The sequence below is a fragment of the Nycticebus coucang genome, chromosome X (assembly GCF_027406575.1).
Source record: "Nycticebus coucang isolate mNycCou1 chromosome X, mNycCou1.pri, whole genome shotgun sequence".
In the NCBI taxonomy this organism is placed as follows: domain Eukaryota; kingdom Metazoa; phylum Chordata; class Mammalia; order Primates; family Lorisidae; genus Nycticebus; species Nycticebus coucang.
The window spans coordinates 61796278-61822482 of NC_069804.1; the positions used below are offsets into that span (position 1 = coordinate 61796278).

At 38.5% G+C, this 26205-nt stretch overlaps 1 protein-coding gene and 1 pseudogene across 1 annotated transcript in view; both read right to left on the bottom strand.

Moving 5' to 3' along the window:
- Nucleotides 1-26205, bottom strand: part of WNK3 (WNK lysine deficient protein kinase 3) — a 348186-nt gene that overhangs the window by 199272 nt on the left and 122709 nt on the right. The gene's annotated exons all lie outside the window — the stretch shown is intronic.
- Nucleotides 12775-13528, bottom strand: LOC128577178 (rRNA-processing protein FCF1 homolog; annotated as a pseudogene).

Here is a 26205-nt window from a genome sequence, read left to right on the forward strand (position 1 = left end):
AAGGGAATCCAAATGGGAGCAGAGGAGGTCAAACTCTCCCTCTTTGCTGACGACATGATCTTATACTTAGAGAACCCCAAAGACTCAACCACAAGACTCCTGGAAGTCATCAAAAACACAGTAATGTTTCAGGATATAAAATCAATGTCCACAGGTCAGTAGACTTTGTATACACCAACAACAGTCAAGATGAGAAGCTAATTAAGGACACATCTCCCTTCACCATAGTTTCAAAGAAAATGAAATACCTAGGAGTATACCTAACGAAGGAGGTGAAGGACCTCTATAAAGAAAACTATGAAATCCTCAGAAAGGAAATAGCAGAGGATATTAACAAATGAAAGAACATACCATGTTCATGGATGGGAAGAATCAACATTGTTAAAATGTCTATACTTCCCAAAGCAATCTACCTGTTCAATGCCATTCCTATCAAAATACCAACATCGCACTTTCAAGATTTAGAAAAAATGATTCTGCATTTTGTATGGAACCGGAAAAAACCCAGTATAGCTAAGGCAGTTCTCTGTAACAAAAATAAAGCTGGGGGCATCAGCATACCAGATTTTAGTCTGTACTACAAAGCCATAGTGCTCAAGACAGCATGGTACTGGCACAAAAACAGAGACATAGACACTTGGAATCGAATTGAAAACCAAGAAATGAAACTAACATTCTACAACCACCTAATCTTTGATAAACCAAACAAGAACATACCTTGGGGGAAAGACTCCCTATTCAATAAATGGTGTTGGGAGAACTGGATGTCTACATGTAAAAGACTGAAACTAGACCCACACCTTTCCCCACTCACAAACATTGATTCAAGATGGATAAAGGACTTAAACTTATGGCATGAAACAATAAAAATCCTCCAAGAAAGCATAGGAAAAACACTGGAAGATATTGGCCTGGGGAAAGACTTCATGAAGAAGACTGCCATGGCAATTGCAACAACAACAAATATAAACAAATGGGACTTCATTAAACTGAAAAGCTTCTGTACAGCTAAGGAGACAGTAACCAAAGCAAAGAGACAACCTACACAATGGGAAAGGATATTTGCATATTTTGAATCAGACAAAAGCTTGATAACTAGGATCTATAGAGAACTCAAATTAATCCACATGAAAAAAGCCAACAATCCCATAGATCAATGGGCAAGAGACGTGAATAGAACTTTCTCTAAAGACGACAGACGAATGGCTAACAAACACGTGAAAAAATGTTCATCATCTCTATATATTAGAGAAATGCAAATCAAAACAACCCTGAGATATCATCTAACCCCAGTGAGAATGGCCCACATCACAAAATCTCAAAACTGCAGATGCTGGCGTGGATGTGGAGAGAAGGGAACACTTTTACACTGCTGGTGGGACTGCAAACTAGTACAACCTTTCTGGAAGGAAGTATGGAGAAACCTCAAAGCACTCAAGCTAGACCTCCCATTTGATCCTGCAATCCCATTCCTGGGCATCTACCCAGAAGGAAAGAAATCCTTTTATCAGAAGGACACTTGTACTAGACTGTTTATTGCAGCTCAATTTACAATCGCCAAAATGTGGAAACAGCCTAAATGCCCACCAACCCAGGAATGGATTAACAAGCTGTGGTATATGTATACCATGGAATACTATTCAGCCATTAAAAAAAATGGAGACTTTACATCCTTCGTATTAACCTGGATGGATGTGGAGGACATTATTCTTAGTAAATCATCACAAGAATGGAGAAGCATGAATCCTATGTACTCAATTTTGATATGAGGACAATTAATGACAATGGTTTTTATGGGGGGGAAACAGAAAGAGGGAAGGAGGGAGGTGGGTGGGGCCTTGGTATGTGTCACACTTTATGGGGGCAAGACATGATTGCAAGAGGGACTTTACCTAACAATTGCAATCAGTGTAACCTGGTTTATTGTACCCTCAATGAATCCCCAACAATAAAGAAAAAAAAAAAGAATAGCCCAGACATTGCTCAGAAAAAAAAAGGAAGCAGTAGTAATCACACTACCGGACCTCAGAGTATACTATAAATCGACAGAGATCAAAACAGCATAGTACGGGCACAAAAACACACAGGGAGATGTATAGAACAGAATAGAGAACCAAGAGATGAACCCAGCTACTTACTGTTATTTGATCTTTGACAAGCCAATTAAAAACATTCAGTGGGAAAAAGATTCCCTATTTAACAAATGGGGCTTGGTGAACCGGCTCGCGACCTTTAGAAGACTGAAACTGGACCCAGGACATTCTCCATTAACAAAGACAGACTCTCACTGGATTAAATATTTAAACTTAAGAAATGAAACTATAAAAATACTAGAAGAGAGTGCAGGGAAAACCCTTAAATAAATCGGTCTGAGAGAGCATTTTATGAGGAGGACCCTCTGGGCAACTGAAGCAGTTTTAAAAATACAGTACTGGGAACTGATCAAACTAAAAAGCTTCTGCACAGCCAAGAACACAGTAAGTAAATCAAGCAAACAGCCCTCAGAATGGGAGAAGATATTTGCAGGTTATGTCTCCAACAAAGATTGAATAACCAGAATTCACAGAGAACTCAAACGTATAAGCAAGAAAAGAACAAGTCTTCCCATAGCAGGCTGGGCAAGGGACTTTAAGAGAAACTTCTCTGAAGAAGACAGGTTTACGGCCTATAGACATATGAAGAAATACTCATCATCCTTAATCATCAGAGAAATGCAAATCAAAACTACTTTGAGTTATCATCTAACTCCAGTAAGATTAGCCCATATCACAAAATCCCAAGACCACAGATGTTGGCATGGGTGTGGAAAAAAGGGAACACTTCTACACTGCTGGTGGGAATACAAATTAATACATTCCTTTTGGAAAGATATTTGGAGAACACTTAGAGATGTAAAAATAGATCTGCCATTCAATCCTATAATTCTTCTACTTGGTACATACCCAGAAGACCAAAAATCACATGATAACAAAGATGTTTGTACCAGAATGTTTATTGCAGCCCAATTCATAATTGGTAAGTCATGGAAAAAGCCAAAGTGCCCATCGATCCACGAATGGATTAATAAATGGTGGTATATGTACACCATGGAATATTATGCAGCCTTAAAGAAAGATGGACACTTTACCTCTTTCATGTTTACATGGATGGAGCTGGAACATATTCTTCTTAGTAAAGTATCTCAAGAATGGAAGAAAAAGTATCCAATGTACTCATCCCTACTATGAAACTAATTTATGGCTTTCATATGAAAGCTGTAACCCAGTTATAACCTAAGAATATGGGGAAGGGGGAGAGGGAGGGAAGGGAGGGTTGAGGCTGGGCGGAGGGAGGGTGATTGGTGGGATTACACCTGTGGTGCATCTTACTTGGCTACATGTGAAACTTAGTAAATGTAGAATATAAATGTCTTAACACAATAACTAAGAAAATGCCAGGAAGGCTATCTTAAGCAGTGTGATGAAAATGTGTCAAACAGCCTATAAAACCAGTTTATGGTGCCCCATGATTGAATTAATGTACACAGCTATGATTTAATAAAAAAAAATTAAAAAAGAAGATATAAACATAGGGAATAAAAAAGAAAAAAATAAGTGGAAATGTTGAACAAGCCTTTAACAAGCTCTGAAATATCATCAACTATAAGAAATCTCCCCCAGAAGAAAAGCCCGGGACCAGATGGCTTCACATCAGAATTCTACCAAACCTTTAAAGAGGAACTAGTATCCATATTACTTAATCTTTTAAAAAAACATAAAAAAGAAGGAATAGTTCCCAAGTCATTCTAAGAAGCAAATATCACCCTGATATCCAAACAAGAAAATGACCCAAGAAAAAAAGAAAATTATAGACCAATATTTCCAATGAATATTGATGCAAAAATATTCAATAAGATCCTAGCAAACAGAATCCAACAACACATCAAACAAATTATACACCACAACAAGGTGGGCTTCATCCCAGGGTCCCAAGGATGGTTCAATATATGTAAATCCATAAATATAATACATCACATAAACAAATTAAAAAACAAAGACCAAATAGGTATAAGAGGAACATTTCTTTTTTTTTTTTTTTTTTTTGTAGAGACAGAGTCTCACTGTACTGCCCTCGGGTAGAGTGCCGCGGCGTCACACGGCTCACAGCAACCTCTAACTCTTGGGCTTACACGATTCTCTTGCCTCAGCCTCCCGAGCAGCTGCGACTACAGGCGCCCGCCACAACGCCCGGCTATTTTTTTTTGTTGTTGCATTTTGGCCGGGGCTGGGCTTGAACCCGCCACCCTCGGCATATGGGGCCGGTGCCCTACTCACTGAGCCACAGGTGCCGCCCTAGAGGAACATTTCTTAAACTGATAGACGCCATCTATAGCAAACACACAGTGAATGGAGAAAATGATGGAGTAATATCATAGTGAATGGAGTAAAATTGAAATCATTTCCACTCAGATCAGGAACCAAGCAAGGATGCCCACAGTCTCCACTGATTTTTAACATTGTAATGGATGTCTTAGCCACTGCAATCAGTGAAGAGAAGGCAATCAAGGGGATCGAGATCAAACTGTCACTCTTCGCAGATGATATGATTATATATCTGGAAAACCTCAGGAAATCAACTACAAAACTCCTAGAACTGATCAATGAATATAGTAACATCTGAGGATACACAATTAACACTCATAAATCTATAGCCTTTATATACAACAACAATAGTCAAGTGCAAAAAACAATCAAGGATTCTGTTCCCATTATAACAGTGCCAAAGAAGATGAAATATCAGGGAGTGTATCTAACTAACGACATGAATGATCTCTATAAAGAGAACTATGAAACTCTGAGAAAAGATATAGCTGAAGATGTTAACAAATGGAAAAATATACCATGCTTATGGCTGGGAAGAATCAACATAGTTAAATGGCTATTCTACCTAAAGCAATTTACAGATTTAACACGATCCATATTAAAGCACCTCCCTCATAATTTAAAGACCTGGAAAAATTAGTATTTCATTTTGCATGCAAACAGAAAAAAATCCCAAATAGCCAAGACATTACTCAGAAATAAAAATAAATCAGGAGGAATCACACGTCCAGACTTCAGACTATATTATAAATTGATAGTGATCAAAACAGCATGGTACTGGCACAAAAATAGAGAGGTAGATAAATGGAACAGAATTAAAGACCAAAAGGTGAACCCAGACACTTATTGTCATTTGATTTTCAATAAGCCTATTAAAAATATAAATTTGGGGAAAGATTCCCTATTCAATAAATGGTGCTGGATGAATTGGTTGGCAACCTGTAGAAGACTGAAATTGGACCCACAGTTTCTGCTCTAACAAATTGCCAAATAATTTTCTCCTCTAACAAAAATTGTCTCTCACTGGTTAAAAAACTTAAACTTAAGATATGAAACTATAAATATTCATAGAGAGAATGCAGGGGAAATGCTTGAGAAAATTGGCCTGGGAGAATACTTTGTGAGGAATTGAATTGATATTCGGCAATTGAAGCAACATCAAAAATACATTACTGGGATTCAATCAAATTAAAAAGCTTCTACACTTCCAGGAACACACTAAGTAAACCAAATAGACAGCCCTCAGAATGGGAGAGGATTTTTGCATGTTATACTACTGACAAAGGTCTAATAATCAGAATCCACAGAGAACTCAAACCTATTACTAAGCAAAAAACAAGCTATCCCATTTCATTGTGGGCAAGAGATATGAAAAGAAGCTTCTCTGGGAGGCGGAGCATGATGGCGGCTAAGTAACAGCTTCCTTGCATCTGGGCACCGAGAGTCTGGGGAGATAGGACTCCAGGCATCTCTGGCTGGTGGGATCTGCCTATCATCACTCCTATGAGGATACAGGGAGTCAGCAAGAGACTTCTGGACCCCAAGAGGAGGACAAAAACAGTGGAAAACCGGCAAGTGGTCGCATGTGTTCAATCCGACTAAACCCGCCCGCAACTGTTAAGTTCAGTAGCAGCGAGACTGCAAACTAGAAAGGCCTTACCTGTGAACTGTTTTGGTGTCCTTGGACTTGGCACTGAGTTGAACTGCCTTGGGGAGGGCCTGAGCGGGAGTGTGGAGAACTTTGGCCTTTGTCTAGGGCCCCAGTATGAGCCGATGAGCCAGATGGAGCTAATAGTGTTTGGCGGTGGGTCACACGGATCCATTGTCAGTGATCTGCCCCGGCAAGCTCCGCCTCAAGGCCGCAGAGCTAGAAACGGGTGGGAGCTGATAACCCAGCCACCAAGTAGCCTAAGGGTGGGGTCTGAGCCGCCTTGCAGCACGAACCCTCAGGGGCAGAGTGAGACCGGTTTGGGCACGCTGGGTAAGTGGATAGCCACGTCAGCAGTGATTCCAGCGAGAAAGCTGGGGAAGCTTCTGCTCAGCAAGTTTACAAGTTCAAAGTGACTTTTAATTGGGCTGAAGAGAGATTTAGGGTATCTACCTGCTGGGGTTTGAGAAATCAGCAGCCTCCAGTCGTATCAGAACTGTGATTAACATCTCATACCCCAGAAGACCACGTGTTGCCCAGACAATATTCAATAACATATACAAACTGCTTTGTTATTGGTTGTGTATTTTTTTCTTTTTTTTTTTTGTTTGGTTGGGTTTTTTTGTTTATTTTGACGTTGTTGATGATCTATTGTTTTTTAATTTCAATGTTTTCCATACAGATCCCTTTTTCTTTCTCAATTTTTCTAGTTTAATTATAATTTCCCATTGCTGCCTTTTTTAATAACTAGAACTTCATTTTTGCTAGTGCTTCTACCGCTATCATTTGGTTTTTCACCGAATTTTATCCCGTAAAGTTTTCTGTTTGCTTGTTTTGGTTTGATTTATAGCATTTTTGTCTTTCCTCTCTAATTGGTGGAGGTGGGGTACTGTGTCTGATAAGATTAGCAAAGAGCTGCTGACCTCAAGGGAACCACCAAACTGGGCAACCCCAGAAGGTGGGGTTTTTTAAGGTTGTGTCAAAGTACCCTACTGTACACCTATATTGCCCTATCTCCCTCTTTCTGTGCCTCTCTTCTTTTTGTCAATATTTCTTATACCCACACCCTCTCCTTTCTCTATCTTTCTTTTTTTTTCTTATCACTCAGTACTCCTTTCTTTCATCCCTTTTTTGCTCTTCAACCTGCTCACCCTTCTGGTCCTGTAACCCTTAGTCCACAGGCACAAGAACTTAAAGAGCAAGAGGAAGTGAAAGGAAAATTAGGGCAAGGAAACAGATAAAAGAAATCACTCATGAGGAAGAATCAGCAGAAAACCCCAAGCAACATGAAGAACCAGTCCAGAACAACCCCACCAAGGGACCATGAGGTAGCTACTGCAGATGATTAGACCTGTAAAGAAATGTTAGGAATGACAGAAAGGGAATTTAGAATACACATGTTGAAAACAATGAAAGAAATGAAGCAAACACTGAAGGAAATTGCTAATAAAGTGGAAAATAACCAAAAGGAAATCCAAAAACAGAATCAAATAAGAGATGAATGATATGAAGAATATAAAAAGGATATAGCAGACCTGAAGGAACTGAAACAGTCAATTAGGGAACTTAAAGTTGCAATGGAAAGTATCAGCAACAGGTTAGACCATGCAGAAGAAAGAACTTCAGAGGTAGAAGACAAAGGTCTTGAGACAACTCAGACAGTAAGAGAGGCAGAAAAGAAGAGAGAAAAAGCAGAACATTCACTGTTAGAATTATGGGACTTTATGAAGCGTTCCAACATACGACTTATAGGAATTCCAGAAGGGGAAGAAGAATGCCCCAGAGGAATGGAAGCCATACTGGAGAATATTATAAAAGAAAATTTCCCAAACATCACCAAAGATTCTGACACACTGCTTTCAGAGGGATATCGGACCCCAGGTCGCCTCAACTCTAACCGAGCTTCTCCAAGACACATTGTGATGAACCTGTCCAAAGTCAAGACAAAAGAAAAGATTCTGCAAGCTGCCAGGAGTAAGAGCCAGTTGACCTACAGGGGCAAATCCATCAGAGTGACCGCAGACTTCTCTAATGAAACTTTCCAAGCAAGAAGACAATGGTCATCTACCTTTAATCTACTTAAACAGAACAATTTTCAGCCCAGAATTCTGTACCCCGCTAAGCTAAGCTTCAAAATTGACGGAGAAATCAAATCATTTACGGATATACAAACATTGAGGAAATTCGCCACAACAAGAGCATCTCTACAGGAAATACTTCAACCTGTTCTGCACACTGACCACCACAATGGATCAGAAGCAAAGTAAGAACTCAGAAATCAAAGGACAGAACCTAACCTCCACACTGATGCAAAAGATAAAACTAAGCAAGGGACTCTCACCAAATAAGACGAATAGAATACTACCACACTTATCAATTATCTCAATAAATGTTAATGGCTTGAAATCCCCACTGAAGAGACATAGATTGGTTGACTGGATTAAAAAACACAAGCCATCCATTTGCTGTCTGCAACAAACACACCTGGCTTCAAAACACAAATTAAAGCTCCGAGTCAAGGGTTGGAAGACAATTTTTCAGGCAAATGGAATTCAGAAGAAAAGAGGAGCTGCAATCTTCTTTTCAGATACATGTAGATTTAAAGCAACTAAATTCAAAAAAGACAAAGATGGTCACTTTATATTGGTCAAGGGAAAACTACAACAAGAAGACATTTCCATTCTAAATATTTATGCACCCAATTTAAATGCTCCCAGATTCTTGAAGCAGACATTACTCAGTCTGAGCAATATGATATCTGATAATACCATCATAACAGGGGACTTTAACACTCCTCTTACAGAGCTGGACAGCTCCTCTAAACAGAAATTAAACAAAGATATAAGACATTTAAATGAGACCCTAGAACAACTGTGCTTGATAGATGGATATAGAACACTCCACCCCAGAGATAAAGAATATACATTCTTCTCATCACCCCATGGAACATTCTCCAAAATTGATCATATCCTGGGACACAAAAAAAATATCAACAGAATCAAAAGAATTGAAATTTTACCTTGTATCTTTTCAGACCATAAGGCACTAAACGTGGAATTCAACTCTAACAAAAATGCTTGACCCCACCCAAAGGCATGGAAATTAAACAATCTTCTGTTGAATAACAGATGGGTGAAGGAAGATATAAAACAGGAAATCATTAACTTCCTTGAGCATAACAACAATGAAGACACAAGCTACCAAAACCTGTGGGATACTGCAAAAGCAGCTTTGAGAGGAAAATTCATCGCTTTAGATGCCTACATTCGAAAAACAGAAAGAGAGCACATCAACAATCTCCCAAGAGATCTTATGGAATTGGAAAAAGAAGAACAATCTAAGCCTAAACTCAGTAGAAGAAAAGAAATATCCAAAATCAAATCAGAGATCAATGAAATTGAAAACAAAAGAATCATTCAGAAAATTAATGAAACAAGGAGTTGGTATTTTGAAAAAATAAATAAAATAGATAAACCACTGGCCAGACTAACTAGAAATAGAAAAGTAAAATCTGTAGTAACCTCAATCAGAAACGATAAAGGGGAAATAACAACTGATCCCACAGAGATACAAGAGATCATCTCTAAATACTACCAGAAACTCTATGGCCAGAAATTTGACAATGTGAAGGAAATGGATCAATATTTGGAATCACACCTCTCCCTAGACTTAGCCAGGAAGAAATAGAGCTCCTGAACAGACCAATTTCAAGCAATGAGATCAAACAAACAATAAAAAAGCTTCCAACTAAAAAATGCCCTGGTCCAGATGGCTTCACTCCAGAATTCTATCAAACCTTCAAGGAAGAGCTTATTCCTGTACTGCAGAAATTATTCCAAAAAATTGAGGAAGAAGGAATCTTCCCCAACACATTCTATGAAGCAAACATCACCCTGATACCAAAACCAGGAAAAGACCCAAACAAAAAGGAGAATTTCAGACCAATCTCACTCATGAATATAGATGCAAAAATTCTCAAGAAAATCCTAGCCAATAGATTACAGCTTATCATCAAAAAAGTCATTCATCATGATCAAGTAGGCTTCATCCCAGGGATGCAAGGCTGGTTTAACATACGCAAGTCCATAAACGTTATCCACCATATTAACAGAGGCAAAAATAAAGATCACATGATCCTCTCAATAGATGGAGAAAAAGCATTTGATAAAATCCAGCATCCTTTTCTAATTAGAACACTGAGGAGTATAGGCATAGGTGGCACATTTCTAAAACTGATTGAGGCTATCTATGACAAACCCACAGCCAATATTTTACTGAATGGAGTAAAACTCAAAGCTTTTCCTCTTAGAACTGGAACCAGACAAGGTTGTCCTCTGTCACCTTTACTATTCAACATAGTGCTGGAAGTTCTAGCCAATACAATTAGGCAAGACAAGGAAATAAAGGGAATCCAAATGGGAGCAGAGGAGGTCAAACTCTCCCTCTTTGCTGACGACATGATCTTATACTTAGAGAACCCCAAAGACTCAACCACAAGACTCCTAGAAGTCATCAAAAAATACAGTAATGTTTCAGGATATAAAATCAATGTCCACAAGTCAGTAGCCTTTGTATACACCAATAACAGTCAAGATGAGAAGCTAATTAAGGACACAACTCCCTTCACCATAGTTTCAAAGAAAATGAAATACCTAGGAATATACCTAACGAAGGAGGTGAAGGACCTCTATAAAGAAAACTATGAAATCCTCAGAAAGGAAATAGCAGAGGATATTAACAAATGAAAGAACATACCATGCTCATGGATGGGAAGAATCAACATTGTTAAAATGTCTATACTTCCCAAAGCAATCTACCTATTCAATGCCATTACTATCAAAGTACCTACATTGTACTTTCAAGATTTGGAAAAAATGATTCTGCGTTTTGTATTGAACCGGAAAATAACCCGTATAGCTAAGGCAGTTCTTAGTAATAAAAATAAAGCTGGGGGCATTAGCATACCAGATTTTCGGCTGTAGTACAAAGCCATAGTACTCAAGACAGCATGGTACTGGCAGAAAAACAGAGACATAGACACTTGGAATCGAATTGAAAACCAAGAAATGAAACTAACATCTTACAACCACCTAATCTTCGATAAACCAAACAAGAACTTACCTTGGGGGAAAGACTCCCTATTCAATAAATGGTGTTGGGAGAACTGGGTGTCTACATGTAAAAGACTGAAACTGGACCCACACCTTTTCCCACTCACAAAAATTGATTCAAGATGGATAAAGGACTTAAATTTGAGGCATGAAACAATAAAAATCCTCAAAGAAAGCATAGGAAAAACACTGGAAGATATTGGCCTGAGGGAAGACTTCATGAAGAAGACTGCCATGGCAATTGCAACAACAAAAATAAACAAATGGGACTTCATTAAACTGAAAAGCTTCTGTACAGCTAAGGAGACAATAACCAAAGCAAAGAGACAACCTACACAATGGGAAAGGATATTTGCATATTTTCAATCAGACAAAAGCTTGATAACTAGGATCTATAGAGAACTTAAATTAATCCACATGAAAAAAGCCAACAATCCCATAGATCAATGGGCAAGAGACATGAATAGAACTTTCTCTAAAGATGACAGACGAATGGCTAACAAACACATGAAAAAATGTTCATCATCTCTATATATTAGAGAAATGCAAATCAAAACAACCCTGAGATATCATCTAACCCCAGTGAGAATGGCCCACATCACAAAATCTCAAAACTGCTGATGCTGGCGTGGATGTGGAGAGAAGGGAACACTTTTACACTGCTGGTGGGACTGCAAACTAGTACAACCTTTCTGGAAGGAAGTATGGAGAAACCTCAAAGCACTCAAGCTAGACCTCCCATTTGATCCTGCAATCCCATTACTGGGCATCTACCCAGAAGGAAAAAAATCCTTTTATCATAAGGACACTTGTACTAGACTGTTTATTTCAGCTCAATTTACAATCGCCAAAATGTGGAAACAGCCTAAATGCCCACCAACCCAGGAATGGATTAACAAGCTGTGGTATATGTATACCATGGAATACTCAGCCATTAAAAAAAATGGAGACTTTACATCCTTCGTATTAACCTGGATGGACGTGGAAGACATTATCCTTAGTAAAGCATTACAAGAATGGAGAAGCATGAATCCTAAGTACTCAGTCTTGATATGAGGACAATTAAGGTTATGGGCGGGGAAGCAGAAAGAGGGAAGGAGGGAGGTGGGTGGGGCCTTGGTGTGTGTCACACTTTATGGGGGCAAGACATGATTGCAAGAGGGACTTTACCTAACAATTGCAATCAGTGTAACTGGCTTATTGTACCCTCAATGAATCCCCAACAATAAAAAAAAAAAAAGAAAGAAAAGAAGCTTCTCTGAAGAAGACAGGCGCATGGCCTACAGGCACATAAAAAAATGGTCATCACTTTTATGTTTTTTATTATTTTATTTTATTTTTTTTACAAAAAGACGCAACAATTTTATTTTTATTGTAAACCAACAATTCATAATTGTATAAACTTATGGAGTACACAGTGATGTTATAATCTATGAATACAATGGGGAATAAATAAATAAAAGTAGTCAATATATCCACCACCTCAAATACTTAACATTTTTGTCGTAAGAACATTTCAAATTTACTCTCTTAGCAATTTTGAAACGTATATTACTCTAATATTAACTATAATTACCACATTCTGCAACAGTACCCAAAAAAGAATAAAGCATTCTTCATAAGATTTTGCATCTTTGACCATCAATGAGATAAAGTATCATTTTCAAAATAGCATCCAAACGTGAGTGTATTTACCCATATCATCCAGGTCATAATAAAGCAAGCAGGTGAACAGAGTTATAATTCATGGTATTTCATGCTTAACAAATTGTTAACAGAGAAAGTTGGTTGAAGAAAGGCATAGGAACATTGTCTTATAAGAATTAGAACCGAGGGGCTCCATAATCATCTGGCATCCGTTCAATATTGTATCTGTGGTTAGGAACTCCAGGGATTTTTCGGATTCTTCGTTTAAGGTCTCGGTCAACTGTGGCCACGATGTAACACTTGTGCTGAGTTACTCTCTGTACTAAGCAGTCATCTGCATAGGTTCCTTTGTGTGTGCATGGTAATCGTTCAAATCTTGGATCCTTGGCAATCCTGAGGGCCACTCAATACTTCTGCCCCAATTTCTCAATTTCAGCCATTACACAGTCAGTTATACAAGGAATGCACTTGGCATACAGACAGTCCATCATTGACTGCACTAAGTCCAGTTTCACTTTAATGGAAAAGTTGATAAAGTTGGTATCAACCAAGATGTGGTAAGGTGGGCCCAGCTGTGTATTATATTGGAAGAATAAGCAGGAAGGGTGCTGGGGGACTTCTCTTTCCTTTAATGTGCTGGGATCTTTCTTTTCTTTCCTTTTGGGTTTCAGTCTGTCCTTTTCTTTAAGCCTCTGATCCCTGAGACTAAGCATTCGCTTCATGATCGCATACTTCCTTGTTTTCTTTTGCTTCCCCATGCTCACGCCATGCTCTTGTTTCTTCGCTCATCACTTTTAATCATCAGAGAAATGCAAACAAAAACTACTCTGAGATACCATCTAACTCCAGTAAGAGTAGCCCACATCACAAAATCCCGAAACAACAGATGTTAGCGAGGATGTGGAGAAAAGGGAACACTTCTGCACTGCTGGTGGGAATGCAAGCTAGTGCATTCCTTTTGGAAGGAAGTTTGGAGAACACTCAGGTATCTAAAAGTAGACCTGTCGTTTCATCCTGCAATTCCTATTCTAGGTGTATATCCAAAGGACCAAAAATCATTTGGCAATAAAGATATTTGCACCAGATTGTTCACTGCAGCTCAATTCATTATTGCCTAGTCATGGAAGAAGCCCCAGTGCCCATCAACCCAAGAATGGATTAATAAATTGTGGTATATGTATACCATGGAATACTATCCAGTAGTAAAAAAAAGGGACTTTATCTCCTTTATTTTTACATGGATGGAGCTGGAAAATACTCTTTTTAGTAAAGTATCTCAGGAATGGGGAAAAAAGTATCCAATGTACTCAGTACTACTGTGAAACCAATTTATAATAAATCACACTTGCATATGAAAAATAAAGCACAACTTTAGCCTAGGATGAAGGAGTGAAGGGGAGGGAGAGGGATGGGGAGGAGGTGGGAGGGATAGTAGGGGATAGTAGGCGGACTGCAACTATGGAGCACATTTCAAGTACAAGTTGGTTTTATCATGTGTAGAACACAAATGTCCTACTGCTATAATTGAGTAAATGAGGTGAAACCTATGCTGACTAATATGAACACACTGAAATTGGCATAAATGTATTTATGATCTATGTACAAAAGACTTAATAAACAAAAAGAGAGAGAGAGAGAGAAAGCAGAATGTTCACTGACAGAATTATGGCATTTCATGAAGCATTCAAACATACAAGTTATAGGTATTCCAAAGGGGAAGAAGAATGCCCCAGTGGACTGGAAGCCATACTGGAGAATATTGTAAATGAAATTTTCCCAAATATCACCAAAGATTCTGTCACATTCCTTTCAGAGGGATATTGGAACCCAGGTCATCTCAACACAAACAGAGCTTCTCCAAGACACATTGTGATGAACCTGTCCAAAGTGAAGATAAAAGAAAATATTCTGCAATCTACAAGGCGAATGCACCAATTGACCAACTTGGGGAAATCTATCAGGGTGACGCTAGACTTCTCAAATGAAACTTTCCAAGCCAGAAGAAATGGTCATCCACCATTAATCAATTGAAACGAAACAATTTCCAGCCAACAATTCTAAAGTCAAAAATGATGAAGATGAACACTTCATATTTGTCAAGGGAAAAATACAAAAAGAAAACATTTCAATTCTAAATATTTATGCACCCAAATTAAACGCTCTCAGGTTCCTGAAACAGACCTTACACTCTGAGCAATACGATAACCCATAACATGAAAATAGCAGGGGACTTTAACGCTCCTTTTACAGAGCTAGACAGATACTCTAAATAGAAACTAAACAAAAATACAAGGGACCTAAATGTGACCTTAGAACAACTGTGCTTGATAGATATATACAGAACACTCTATCCCAAAGCTAAAGAATATACGGTCTTCTCATCAGCCCATGGAACATTCTCCAAAACTGATAATATCCTAGGGCACAAAACAAATATTACCATAATCAAAGAATTGAAATTTTACCTTGTATCTTCTCAGACAACAGGCATTAAGGTGGAACTTAATCCCAACCAAACATTCAACCCCACACAAAAGCATGGAAATTAAACAACCTTATGGTGAATGACAGTTGGATGCACAAAGAGAAAAAAGAGTAAATCATTAACTACCTTGAGCATAACAACAGTGAAGTCACAACTTATCAAAACCTGTGGAATATAGCAGAAGCAGTCCTGAGAGGAAAATTTATCGCTTTATATACCTAGATATGAAAAACATAGAGTACATTAACACAATGACAAACCATCTTATGGAATTAGAAAAAAAACAATAGGCACCTGTGGCTTAGTGGGTAGGGCACCAGCCCCATATATCGAGGGCAGAGTGTTCGAACCTGGCCCTGGCCAAACTGCAACAAAAAATAGCTGGGCGTTGTGGTGGATGTCTGTAGTCCCAGCTACCCAGGAGGCTGAAGTAAGAGAATCACCTAAGCCCAGGAGTTGGAGGTTGCTATGAGCTATTATGCCATGGCACTCTACCAAGAGCAATAAAATGAGACTCCATATCAAAAAAATACTAAAAATAAAAAATAAAAAATCACAAAAAGAACAATCTAAGCCCAAACACAGCTGAAGAAAACAAATAACCCAAATTAAATCAGATATTAATGAAATTAAAAACAAAAGAATCATTCAGAAAATTAATGAAACAAGGACTTGGTTTTTTGAAAAAATAAATACATAGACAAACCTCTGGCCAGATTAACCAGAAATAGAAAAGTAAAATCTCTAGTAACCTCAATGGGAAATTAAGAAGGGGAAATAAGAATAGAAGCAACAGAGATACAAGAGAGTATGTCTGAATACTACAAGAAACTCTATGCCCAGACATTTGACAATGTGAAGGAAATGGATCAATATTTGGAATCACACCCTCTCCCTAGACTTAGCCAGGAAGAAATAGAGCTTCTGAACAGACCAATTTCAAGCACTGAGCTCAAAGAAACAATAAAAAATCTCCCAACAAATAAATGCCCTGGTCTGGATGGCTTCACACCTGAATTCTATCAAACCTTCAAAGAAGAGCTTATTCCCATACTGCAGAAATTATTCCAAAAAAATTGAGAAGGAAGGAATCTTCCCCAACACCTTCTATGAAATAAACATCACCCTGATACCAAAACCAGGAAAAGACCCTACCCAAAAGGAGAACTTCAGACCAATTTCACTAATGAATATAGATGTAAAAATTTTCAACAAAATCCTAGCCAATAGCTTACAGCTTATCATCAAAAAAGTCAAGATCAAGTAGGTTTCATCCTAGGGATGTAAGGCCGGTTTAACATACACAAGTCCATTAACATTATTAACCATACCAAGAGAAGTAAAAACAAAGAACATATGATCCTCTCAATAGATGCTGGAAAAGCATTTGATAAAATCCAGCATCCTTTTCTAATAAGAACACTGAAGAGCATAGGCATAGGTGGCACACTGCTTAAACTGATCAAAGCTATATATAACAAACCCACAGCTAATGTTTTACTGAATGGAGTTAAACTGAAAGCTTTTCCATTTAGAACTGGAACCAGACAAGGTTGTCCTCTATTGCCTCTATTATTTAACATAGTGCTGGAAGTTCTAGCCAATAAAACCAGGCAAGAGAAGGAAATAAAGATCATCCAAATATGAGCAGAAGAGGTCAAACTCCCCTTTGCTGATGATATGATCTTATTTAGAGAATCCAAAAGAGTCCACTGCAAGACTCCTGGAACTGATCAGAAAAGTACAGTAATGTCTCATGATATAAAATCAATGTCCACAAGTCAGTAGCATTTGTATATGGCAATAACAGCCAAGATATAAGCTAACCAAGGACACAATTTCCTTCATAGTAGCTTCAAAAAATATAAAATACCTAGGAATATACCTAACAAAAGAGGTGAAGAAACTCTGTAAAGAAAATTATGAAATCCTAAGAAAGAAAACAGCAGAGGATATTAACAAACGGAAGAACACACCTGTGGTGCATATTACAGGGGTATTTGCGAAACTTGGTAAATGTAGAATGTAAATGTTTTGGCACAGTAACTGAGATAACGCTGGAAAGGCTATGTTAACCACTGTGATAAAAATGTGTCAAATGGTTTATGAAGTGAGTGTATGATGCCCCATAATCATATCATTGTATACAGTTATGATTTAATAAAAAAAAAAAGAACATATCATGCTCATGGCTGGGAAAAATCAACATTGTCAAAATGTCTATACTTCACAAAGCAATCTACAGATTCAATGCCATCCCTATTAAAATACCAACATTGTACTTTCAAGACTTCATTGTACTTTCAAGACTCTTCATTTTGCATGGAACCAGAAAAAAACCCATATAGCTAAGGTGGTTCTTGGTAATAAAAATAAAGCTGGGAGCATCAGCCTACCAGACTTTACGCTATACTACAAGTCCATAGAGTTCAAAAATGCATGGTATTGGCACAAAAATAGAGACATAGACATCTGAAATCAAGTAGAAAACCAGGAAATGAAACTAAAATCTTACAACCACCTAATCTTTGATAAACCAAACAAGAACATACAATGGGGGGGAATAATCTCTATTCAATAAACGATGCTGGGAGAACTGGATATCCACATGTCAAAGACAAACTGGACCCATACCTTTCTCCATTCACAAAAATTGACTCAAAAGAGATAAAAGACCTAAATTTAAGGCATGAAACAATAAAAATCCTCAAAGAAACCATGGAAAAAACACTTGAAGATATCAGTCTGGGGAAAGAATTTATGAAGAAGACTTCCATGGCAATTGCAACATCAACAAAAATAAACAAATGGGACTTAATAGGAAGTAGGCAACCTACACAATGGGAAAGGATATTACCATATTTTGTATTGGACCAAAGCTTGATAACTAGGACCTACAGAGAACTCAAATTAATCACCATGAGAAAATCCAACAATCCCTCATATCAATGGGCAAGAGAGATGAACATCTTTTCTAATGAAGATAGACGAATGGCTAAGAAACATATGAAAAATGCTCATTTCCCCTAATTATTAGAGAAATGCAAAGCAAAACCACCCTGAGATGTCATCTAACCCCAGTAAGAATGGCCCACATCACAAAATATCAAAACTGCAGATGCTGGCATGGATGCAGAGAGAAAGGAACACTTTTACACTCCTGGTGGGACTGCAAACTAATACAACCTTTTTGGAAGAATGTATGGAGAGTCCTCAAAGAACTCAAACTAGACCTCCCATTTGATCCTGCAATCCCAATTACTGGGCATCTACCATGAAGAAAAAAAAAATCCTTTTACTATAAGGACACTTGCACTGGACTGTTTATCGCAGCTCAATTTACAATCACCAATATGTGGGAACAGCATAAATGCCCACCAACCCTAGAATGGATTAACAAGCTGTGGTATGTGTATACCATGGAATACTATTCAGCCATTAAAAAAGATGGAGACTTCACATCTTTTGTATTAACATGGATAGAAGTGGAAGACATTATTCTTAGTAAAGCATCACAAGAATGGAGAAGCAAGAATCCTATGTACTCAATTCTGATATGAGGACAATTAATGACCAAGTACATGATGGGGGGGGTGAGGGATGGGGAAAATAGAAAGAGGGAAGAAGGTAAGGGGATTCGGGGGGTCATAGTGTATGAAACACTTTTTGTGGGTGGGACACAATTATTAGGGAGACTTTACCTAACAAATTCAACCAATGTAACCAAGTTCTTTGTACCCTCAATGAATCCCCAACAATTAAAAAAAAGTTGGTTCTTTAAAAAGATTAATAAAATTGATAAACCTTTCACCGGATTAACAAGAATCAGAAAAGTAAAATCTAGTAACTTCAATTAGTAAAGAAAAAGGGTTAATAACTATGGACACCACAGAAATACAAAAGAACCTCAATGGTTACTACAAAAAAACTCTATGCCCCCAAATATGAAAATATAGAGAAAATGGACTAATACCTGTTATCACACTAGTTTCCTGAACTCAACCAGAAAGAATTAGAAATTTTGAATAGACCTATATCAAGTACTGAAATTGCATCAGAAATAGAAAATCTATCAAAAAAGAAAAACCCTGGACCAGATGGTTTCCCACCAGAATTTTACCAAACCTTCAAAGCAGAGCTAATATCTATATGGCATAACCTATTCCAAAACATAGAGAAAAAAAGAATCCTCCCCAAGACATTCTATGAAGCAAATATCACCCTGATACTAAAACCTGGAAAGGACCCAACAAAGAAGGAAAATTATAGGTCAATATCATTAATGAATATCGATAAAAAATATTCAGTAAGATCCTAGCAGACAGAATACACCTACACATTAAAAATTTTTACATCATGATCAAGTGGGTTTTATCTCAGGAATGCAAGTTAGGTTCAACATACGTAAATCCATAAGTATAAGTCACTGCATAAATAAAGTTAAAAACAAAGACCATATGATTCTCTCGATGCAGAAATGGCTTTTGAAAATATCTAGCATCCTTTTTGGACAAGAACACAGTAAGAAAATAGGCTCAAGTGGGACATTTCTTAAACTGACAGAGGCCATCTACAACAAACCCACAGCCAATATCATATTTCATGGAGTAAAACTGAAAGCATTTCCACTCAGAACTGGAACCAGATGAGGATGCTCACTGTTGCCCCTACTATTCAACATAGTGCTGTAAGTTCTGGCCCTTGCATTCAGAGAAGAGAAGGAGATCCAGGGTATTCAAATGGGGACACATGAGGTCAAACTCTCATTCTTTGCAGATGATACCATCTTATACCTGGAAATCCCCAGGGACTCAACTACAAAGCTCTTAGAAGTGATCAAGGAATATAGTGGCATCTAGGGATACAAAATCAATGTTGACAAATCAGTAGCCCTCATATATTCAAATATTTGTCAGTATGAGAATAAAATCAAAGACACAATACCTTTTACAGTAGCTCCAAACAAATAAAATACCTGGGAATATCACAAGGAGGTGAAGGATTTCTATAAAGAGAACTATGAAACCCTGAGTAAAGAAATACTTGAAGATGTTAATAGAAGAACATACTGTGTCCATGGATGGGAAGAACCAACACTGATAAAATGTCCATACTACCCAAAGCAATCTACAGCTTTAATGCAATCCCAATTAACACACCAATGTCATACTCTGAAAAACTTGAAAAAATAGTACTTCATTTCATGTGGCACCAGGAAAAATCCCAAATAGTCAATAAAAGTTTTAGAAATAAAGACAAATCTGGAGGCATCACATTTCCAGACTTCAGGTTATACTACAAGTCTCTAGTGATCAAAACAGCATGGTACTGGCACAAATATAGAGACAGAGATCTATGGAATACAGAATCTAGATATGAAACCAGCCACGTACTGCCATCTGATCTTCAGTAAAACAAAAAAAGCATACACTTGGGGAAAGAATCCCTATCTCATAAATCATACTGGGAGAACTGTTTAGCCACATGCAGAAGATGGAAATTGGATCCGCACTTCTCATCACTTACAAAAATTGATACTTGCTGGATAAAAGATGTAAATTTAAGTCACAAAATGATAATTCTAGAAGAGAGTGTAGGGAAAACGCTTGACAAAATTGGCCTGGGAAAAGACTTTAGGAAGACAATTCCCTTTGGCAATTGCAGAAACACCAAAAGTAAATAAATGGAACATGACCAAGTGATACTTATGCCTGTTGAAGATTATGGTCTTTAATGTATGTGATTATTTCATAGCATTAGAGAAGTCATTATGGGGGTAAAATTAAACCACACCTCAATATAAAAGAAGCATAATAGGTCAAAGTGTATTAATACACAGAAAGTATACATCTCTTTGTCTTCAAGCTGTGTTTTGTGAAGGGGTTTAATCATTACTCAAGAATACAAGAGAAGTCAAAGAAAATCTACAAGAGGTCAGAGAGTTGGGTAGGGGAGCACATACTACAAGTGAGTGGGCAGTGGGATGTTTGGGGTGGAGTTGAGACATGCTGTGACTTGCAGGGTTTTTGTTTTGTTTTGTTTTGTTTTTTGGAGACAGAGTCTCACTCTGAGTGCTTCAGCCTAGTTCACAGCAACCTCCAACACCTGGGAACAAGCAATCCCCTCCTGCCTCAGCCTCCCAAACAGCTGGGACTACAGGCGTACACCACACCCCAGGCTAATTTTTCTATTTTCAGTAGAAATAGGGTCTCACTCTTGCTCAGGCTGGTCTCAAACTTCTGAGCTCAAAGGATCTTCCCCGCCTCGCCTCCCAGAGTGCTAGGATTATAGGTATGAGATACAAATTGCATTTTATTTATTTATTTTTTTTGAGACAGAGTCTTACTTTGTTGCCTCCAGTACAGTCGCGTAGCACCACAGCTCACAGCAACCTCTTGGGCTCAAGTGATTCTCTTGCCTTAGCCTTGTGAGTAGCTGGGACTACAGTTGCCCATGACAATTCTCAGCTATTTTTAGAGACGGGTTCTCGCTTCAGTTCAGGCGGGTCTTGAACTCGTGAGTTTAGGTGATCCTCCCAACTCAGCCTCCCAGAATTCTGGGATTACAGGTGTGAGCCACAGTGCCCAGCCCCTTACCACCTGCATTTCAAAAGGATCACTCTGCTTCCTATAAGGAGAAAAAGGCCATAAAGGAACAAAGGCAGAAAGAAGAATTAGGAGGCTACTCCATTCATTCAAGTAAAAGATGAATTAGACCAGCATGATGATGTGAGGAAATTGAGAAGATACCAGGATGTAGGTATATTTTTTAAAAGAGTTATGATTTCAAGAGGGATAAGAATAGGGTGCTGCCTGTGCCTCAATGGAGTAGGATGCCAGTCCCATATGTCGGAGGTGGCGGGGTCAAACCCAGCCCCGGCCAAAAACGACAAAAAAAAAAAAATAGAGATAAGAATAAATGCTGACAATACCTCTACAGCTTAAGAAACAGAAAAAAGAGAGCTATGATTTGCTGAGACAGGAATGATAGTGAAAAGAACAGGCAAAGGAGGCGGAGCAAGATGGCGGCCGAGTAACAGCTTCCTTGCATCTGGGCACCGTGAGTCTGGGGAGATAGGACTCCAGGCATCTCTGGCTGGTGGGATCTGCCTATCATCACTCCTATGAGGATACAGGGAGTCAGCGAGAGACTTCTGGACCCCAAGAGGAATAAAACAGTGGAAAACCGGCAAGTGGTCACGGGTGTTCAATCCATCTAAACCCGCCCACAACTGTAAGTTCAGTAGCAGGGAGACTGCAAACCAGAAAGGCCTTACCTGTGAACTGTTTTGATGTCCTTGGACTTGGCACTGAGTTGAACTGCCCTGGGGAGGGCCTGAGCGGGAGTGCGGAGAACTTTGGCCGTTGTCTAGGGCCCCAGTCTGGGCCGCTGAGCCAGACGGAGCTAATAGTGTTTGGCGGTGGGTCACACGGAACCATTACCAGTGATCTGCCCCGGCAAGCTCCGCCCTCAGGGTCAGAGAGCTACAAACAGGTGGGAGCTAGTAACCCAGCAACCAAGTAGCCTAAGGGTGGGGTCTGAGCTGCCTTGCAGCCCTAACCCTCAGGGGCAGAGTGAGACCGGTTTTGGCACACTGGGTAAGTGGATAGCCACTTCAGCAGTGATTCCAGCGAGAAAGCTGGGAAAGCTCCTGCTCAGCAAGTTTACAAGTTCAAAGTGCCTTTTAAGTGGGCTGAAGAGAGATTTAGGGTGTCTACCTGCTGGGGTTTGAGAAATCAGCAGCCTCCAGTCGTATCAGAACTGTGACTAACATCTCATACCCCAGAAGACGACGTGTTGCCCAGACAATATTCAATAACATATACAAACTGCTTTGTTTTTGGTTGTGTATTTTTTTCTTTTTTTTTTTTGTTTGGTTGTTTTTTATTTGTTTGTTTGTTTATTTTGACGTTGTTGATGTTCTTTTGTTTTTTAATTTCAATCTTATCCATACAGATCCCTTTTTCTTTCTCAATTTTTCTAGTTTAATTATAATTTCCCATTGCTGCCTTTTTTAATAACTACAACTTCATTTTTGCTAGTGTTTCTACTGCTATCATTTGGTTTTTCACCGAATTGTATCCCCGTAAAGTTTTCTGTTTGCTTGTTTTGGTTCGATTTATAGCATTTTTGTCTTTCCTCCCTGCTTGGTGGAGGTGGGGTACTGTGTCTGATCAGGTTAGCAAAGAGCTGCTGACCTCAAGGGAACCACCCAACTGGGCACCCCCAGAAGGTGGGGTTTTTTAAGGTTGTGTCACAGTACCCTACTGTACACCTATATTGCACTGTCTCCCTCTTTCTGTACCTCTCTTCTTTTTGTCAATATTCCTTATCCCCACCCCCTCTCCTTTCTCTATCTTTCTTTTTTTTCTTATCACTCGGTCCTCCTTTCTTTCATCCCTTTTTTGCTCCTCAACCTTCTCACCCTTCTGGTCCTGTAACACTTAGTCCACAGGCACAAGAACTTAAAGAGCAAGAGGAAGTGAAAGGAAAATTAGGGCAAGGAAACAGATAAAAGAAATCACTCATGAGGAAGAATCAGCAGAAAACTCCAGGCAACATGAAAAACCAGTCCAAAACAACCCCACCAAGGGACCATGAGGTAGCTACTGCAGAGGATTCCACCTACACAGAAATGTTAGGAATGACAGAAAGGGAATTTAGAATACACATGTTGAAAACAATGAAAGAAATGACGGAAACAATGAAGGAAACTGCTAATAAAGTGGAAAATAACCAAAAGGAAATCCAAAAACACAATCAAATCAGAGATGAACGATATGAAGAATATAAAAAGGATATAGCAGAGCTGAAGGAAATGAAACAGTCAATCAGGGAACTTAAAGATGCAATGGAAAGTATCAGCAACAGGTTAGACCATGCAGAAGAAAGAATTTCAGAGGTAGAAGACAAAGGTCTTGAGATAACTCAGATAGTAAAAGAGGCAGAAAAGAAGAGAGAGAAGGCAGAATGTTCACTGTCAGAATTATGGGACTTTATGAAGCGTTCCAACATACGAGTTATAGGAATTCCAGAAGGGGAAGAAGAATGCCCCAGAGGAATGGAAGCCATACTAGAGAATATTATAAAAGAAAATTTCCAAAACATCACCAAAGATTCTGACACACTGCTTTCAGAGGGATATCGGACCCCAGGTCGCCTCAACTCTAACCGAGCTTCTCCAAGACACATTGTGATGAACCTGTCCAAAGTCAAGACAAAAGAAAAGTTCTGCAAGCTGCCAGGAGTAAGCGCCAGTTAACCTACAGGGGTAAATCCATCAGATTGACCGCAGACTTCTCTAATGAAACTTTTCAAGCAAGAAGACAATGGTCATCTACCTTTAATCTACTTAAACAGAACAATTTTCAGCCCAGAATTCTGTACCCTGCTAAGCTAAGCTTCAAAATTGACGGAGAAATCAAATCATTTACGGATATACAAACATTGAGGAAATTCGCCACAACAAGACCAGCTCTACAGGAAATACTTCAACCTGTTCTGCACACTGACCACCACAATGGATCAGCAGCAAAGTAAGAACTCAGAAATCAAAGGACAAAACCTAACCTCCACACTGATGCAAAAGATAAAACTAAGCAACGGACTCTAACAAATAAGACGAATAGAATACTACCACACTTATAAATTATCTCAATAAATATTAATGGCTTGAATTCCCCACTGAAGAGACATAGATTGGCTGACTGGATTAAAAAACACAAGCCATCCATTTGCTGTCTGCAAGAAACACGTCTGGCTTCAAAAGACAAATAAAAGCTCTGAGTAAAGGGTTGGAAGACAATTTTTGAGGCAAATGGAATTCAGAAGAAACGAGGAGTTACAATCTTATTTTCAGATACATGTGGACTTAAAGCAACTAAAGTCAAAAAAGACAAAGATGGCCACTTTATATTGGTCAAGGGAAAACTACAACAAGAAGACGTTTCAATTCTAAATATTTATGCACCCAATTTAAATACTCCAAGATTCTTGAAGCAGACCTTACTCAGTCTGAGCAATATGATACCTGATAATACCATAATAACAGGGGCCGTTAACACTCCTCTTACACAGCTGGACAGATCCTCTAAACAGAAATTAAACAAAGATATAAGAGATTTAAATGAGACCCTAGAACAAATATGCTTCATAGACGCATATAGAACACTCCACCCCAAAGATAAAGAATATACATTCTTCTCATCACCCCATGGAACATTCTCCAAAATTGATCATATCCTGGGACACAAAACAAATATCAACAGAATCAAAGAATTGAAATTTTACCTTGTATCTGTTCAGACCATAAGGCACTAAAGGTGGAACTCAACTCTAACAAAAATGCTCAACCCCACCCAAAGGAATGGAAATTAAACAATCTTCTGTTGAATAACAGATGGGTGCAGGAAGAAATATAACAGGAAATCATTAACTTCCTTGAGCATAACAACAATGAAGACACAAGCTACCAAAACCTGTGGGATACTGCAAAAGCAGTTTTGAGAGGAAAATTCATCGCTTTAGATGCCTACATTCGAAAAACAGAAAGAGAGCACATCAACAATCTCACAAGAGATCTTATGGAATTGGAAAAAGAAGAACAATCTAAGCCTAAACTCAGTAGAAGAAAAGAAATATCCAAAATCAAATCAGAGATCAATGAAATTGAAAACAAAAGAATCATTCAGAAAATTAATGAAACAAGGAGTTGGTTTTTTAAAAAAATAAATAAAATAGATAAACCGTTGGCCACACTAACCAGAAATAGAAAAGGAAAATCTCTAGTAACCTCAATCAGAAATGATAAAGGGGAAATAACAACTGATCCCACAGAGATACAAGAGATCATCTCTGAATACTACCAGAAACTCTATGCCCAGAAATTTGACAATGTGAAGGAAATGGATCAATATTTGGAATCATACCCTCTCCCTAGACTTAGCCAGGAAG